The sequence below is a fragment of the Rhinopithecus roxellana genome, unplaced genomic scaffold (genome assembly GCF_007565055.1).
Source record: "Rhinopithecus roxellana isolate Shanxi Qingling unplaced genomic scaffold, ASM756505v1 contig5165, whole genome shotgun sequence".
NCBI classification, from domain to species: Eukaryota; Metazoa; Chordata; class Mammalia; order Primates; family Cercopithecidae; genus Rhinopithecus; species Rhinopithecus roxellana.
In genome coordinates this window covers 5,140-9,555 of record NW_022143845.1, presented here as the reverse complement: position 1 = coordinate 9,555, position 4,416 = coordinate 5,140, and the positions used below count along the sequence as shown (strand labels likewise).

The 4,416-nt window shown below is 56.8% G+C and overlaps 1 pseudogene; it reads right to left on the bottom strand.

Moving 5' to 3' along the window:
* Positions 1 to 276: 276 nt before the first annotated feature.
* LOC115896127 lies at positions 277 to 4,087 on the bottom strand (annotated as a pseudogene).
* Positions 4,088 to 4,416: the final 329 nt, after the last annotated feature.

The window sequence follows — 4,416 nt, the reverse complement described above, 5'->3', positions numbered from 1 at the left end:
AAGGAGAGCACAGGAAGCCGTGTTACGGGGTGCCTGGTGCTCAGTAAGTAACAGCTGTGATGAGAATTGCTCTTCATCAGGGCAGGACATGGCTGTTTTGCCCTCCCCTGGGATACTGGTGACTGTGTCCAGTTTCTTCCAGTCCTGTTGACCAGGGGGGCACGAGGGAGGGAGAGATGGAAGGCCAGAGGGACAGGAGTGCAATTCTTATTTTAACATCGTTTTCCAGTGAGCTATGTGATAGGGGCTTGAAGCAGCAAGAAGGATGGTGTGTGAACCCTGTCCCCAGCATCCTGGAGGGGCAGTCTATGATGAGAGCCCCACCAGCAGGAGGACCGGGAGGAGCAGGGCCAGGACCTGTACCGCTCGGGGAGGGGTGGTGGCCAAAGCACTGTTGAAGGGCTGGGTCATGGATTTCCTGTTGCAGAGGTGCCCCTCACAGCAGGAGCCCTGGAGGTCGATGGCTGTCCAGGGGCTGGTGGTGCCCTCAGTGGTGCAGGATGGCCGGTGGCAGGTTCTGATGTACACAGGGACTGAGAAATTGCCTGGGGGTGGGCGGAGCAGTGAGGAGCCGTCAGAACTGAGGGAGACAGCTGCACCTGAACTTCCACCTTGGTGACTAGGGCCATGCCTCGGTCCTCAGACTTGCTTCAGGTTTTTCCTCCTAAGACCAGGGCCATGCCTCCTCCCTCATACCAGGGTCATGCCTCCTCCCTCAGACCAGGGGCCATGCCTCCTCCCTCAGACCAGGGTTATGCCTCCTCCCTCAGATCAGGTCATGGCCTCCTTCCTCAGAGCAGGGCCAGGCCTTCTCCCTCAGACCAGGGTCATGCCTCCTCCCTCAGATCAGGGTCATGCCTCCTCCCTCAGATCAGGGTCATGCCTCCTTCCTCAGACCAGGGCCAAACCTTCTCCCTCAGACCAGGGCCATGCCTCTCCCTCAGACCAGGGCCATGCCTCCTACCTCAGAGCAGGGCCATGTCTGCCTGTTGGGCCTGTCTGGTGTCACTACCCTCATGTTGCCCTGCCTCCATATGCCTTGCCCAGGCCCTACCACCCTTTCAGTCCCTCACCGACTGTCATTCTTGCCATTGCCCTGGAAGCAGGCGGTCTGGTCCTGGTGACACTGGACCCGTCGGGACCTGCTGATAGCGCAGTCATCCTGATGGACCCCGATACAGGCGTAGCACTCGGCGCCGCTGAGCGTCGTGGGTCAGGTGCTGGCAAGAGAGGGTAGACGCACACTCAGGCAGTGGTACCCTAGCACAATCGTGCGGACTGCGCACTGCGCCAGAGCCCGCGCCTTAGCGCGTCTAGGGGCTGGGATCCTAGCACGCCAAGAGAAGGCGCTCAGCGGAGGCCACGCCATCCCCGAGGCTGCCTGGCCTCTCATCGTCCCGCCCGGAGCCCAGCCCCGCTCTCCCGCGCACCTTGGCCTCAGGTTGGGGAGGGCGTCATGAGTCATGAGGTGGGCGTTGCACTTGTCAGTTGTGCAGCCGCGCACCACCGAGTAGTCTGGCGGCAGGCGCGTCCGGGTTCGATTGCGTCTGGCCGGCAGGCGGCCCGGTCCAGCAGCCCTTCCGCACCAGGGTCACCGGCGCGCGATACCCTGGGGCGGCATCGGGGCTCGTGCTCTGCTTCCCGAAACCCTTCTTCCTCCAGTCTCAGCGTGCTTCCTCCTCCCTCTACCCTTTTGCTTTCACCTACACCGTCCTCCCCTCCCTCCTTCCCTCTTTCCTCTGCACCCCCAGACCTTTTCCCCGAGTTCTTCTCTTCCTCCACTCTTCCTTCCTGTGCGCCTCTCCCACCTTCTTTTCCTGCTTCCCCATTGTCTCCTCCCCGCACTGCTCCTCTCGTCCCTCATCCACTTTTTCTTTTGTGGGGCGGGGGATGGAGTCTCGCTCTGTCGCCAGGCTGGAGTGCAGTGGTGCGATCTCGGCTCACTGCAACCTCTGCCTCCCGGGTTCAAGCTATTCCCATGCCTCAGCCTCCCAAGTAGCTGGGATTACAGGCGCCCGCCACCACGCCCCGCTAATTTTTTTGTGTTTTTAGTAGAGACGGGGTTTCGTCTTGTTGGCTAGGCTGGTCTCAAACTCCTGACTTCGTGATCCACCAGCTTGCCTCCCAAAGTGCTAGGATTACAGGCCTGAGCCACCACCCCAGCCCTCATCCACCCTTTTCTTTCTCTTCCTCCTCTTCTTCCTCTCCCTCCCCATCTTTCTATCTTTATCTTTTCATCTTCTGCCCAATTCCCCTCCCTTTCTCCTCCCTTCTCCCCCTTTTTTCCTCCCTAATCTCTCATCCCTGTCCCCCGTTCCCGCTCCTCACCGGTGTCCAGAGACAGGATAGCCTCAAAACACTCGTGAGGACAGGAGATGCTGGGCAGCTTCATGGCCCTGAGGTCAAAGGGGCCAAAGTAGGTGTGCTCAAAACTGTAGCACTGCAGGGCTTGGGACCCTGGGGAGAGGGACATAGCGGAGTCAGTAGGGCCACTGTGAGCCTGTCCCAGGAACTCAGAGCTCCACCCAGCCAATGACAGGCACATGGGCCTGGCCCCTCTGCTCCCAGGGAAGCTGCGCCTTGAGAGACCAGGTGCTACTATTGCAGCTAGTCACAGCTGTGTCTGTCTCATGGGAGAGTAATGACTTCTCTGCAGCTGACAGTCCAGTTTTTTTCCCTCCAGGCCTCTCCAGGTCTCCACCCTCCTCCAGGAAGCCTGGTCCCTATCTATGATTTAGAATAGGAAGGAAAAGTGATTCATTCTCACTCTGCCCATCCTTCCCCACACTTAACTCACAATGTGGACAGCACAGTAAGTGACCCCTGACGGGCAACGTGCACTCCAGGACAGGCAGAGTGATGTGTGGTCCTGTAGTGCCCTGCAAACCCACGCATCGGCCCCAGCAACACACAACACTGACATAAACACACAATAACAGCATATACAACAGATTCATCCAGGTCTCACAAATATACACAGAATATCCTGAATGCACCCAGGCAGAGTTTTACATTCCCACGTGAAACAAGTAGCCCCTAGACCCTGCAATATAAACCCCCCTAACTAAAGCACAGCACTTCACACATGGAAAATCACACAGACACCAAAGCGTGTGTCTGTGAGGATGCTTGTGCATGTGTGATAATCATATCAACACAGAGAGGGACCAGATGCACGGAAAATCATACCCCGGGATGTCCCAAATCACAGAAATACTGAGTACATAGACATAGAGATAAATATAGGCCTACAAATCACAGAAATACGTAAACACAGACCCAGATACACAAATTACACACGCATCTCTTTTACAAAGAAAGCAAACTCAGAAACAGACCCACAAAAGCATTTGCTCAGACTAAGACTTTGAAACCTATACAGAGAACACACACAAGCACAGAGACCCACAGGACGTGCTGCACGTGGACACATACAGAAATCAAACTCTCTCCCATTGAGGAGCAGAAACACACAGATTTAGTTGTGTGCAGGAATAGCCTCCTTTCTACCTTTCCTAATTCCCTGTCTTTGTAACCACTTCCATTCTGAAATGAGTATGTTCCTGTCCTAAGCCCACAATGGGGTAGAGGTTGCCGGAAGATGAAGCCAGGGTTCCTGCCAGTTCTGGAAAGAGTCCTAAGGGCTCCCTGAAAATACCTTTGAATTGGGGGTTGGGCAAGGAAGAGAAGAAAGGCTGGGATGGTGGGAAGAGAGACACCAGGAAAAATGACTGATGGAGAGAGAACGAAGGCAGGCAAGAGAAATGAAAATGACATAGTCTCCAGGCTCCCGCCCACCAAGACCCAGGAGTCCAGGCCCCCAGCCCCCTCCTCCCTCAGACCCAGGAGTCCAGGCCCCCAGCCCCCTCCTCCCTCAGACCCAGGAGTCCAGGCCCCCAGCCCCCTCCTCCCTCAGACCCAGAAGTCCAGACCGCCAGCCCCCTCCTTCCTCAGACCCAGGAGTCCAGGCTCCCAGTTCTTCTTCCCTCAGATCCAGGAGTCCAGGCCCCAGCCCCTTCTCACTACTGAATTCAGAAGTTGGGGTACCTGTCAGGCAGAGTGCAGCCCCCAAAGAGGCAAGGCAGAATGACTCTGGGGACCCCCCATTGCCATTGCTGAGCTGCGCCACCTGGGACAGCTCCTCCCGCTGTGATGTGCTGCCTGGCTGGTTCTCCCTCCTGAGTCCTAAGCATCCCGGCCACCCTGCCTGGCCAGTATTTCTCCGTCCCACCTCCCTATGTGGGCGGGTCTCTTCCTAGGTAATCATGATGGAACCAGGGTGATCCTGAGTTGCTGGAGGCCTGCACTTCTGGGTCTGAGGGAGGAGGCAACTAGAAGTCTGGAACCCTTAATTTTGAATGATTGGTGTCTTGCTGGCCTTCTTCCTACACCCCTCCCCAACACCCTGCTCTAATC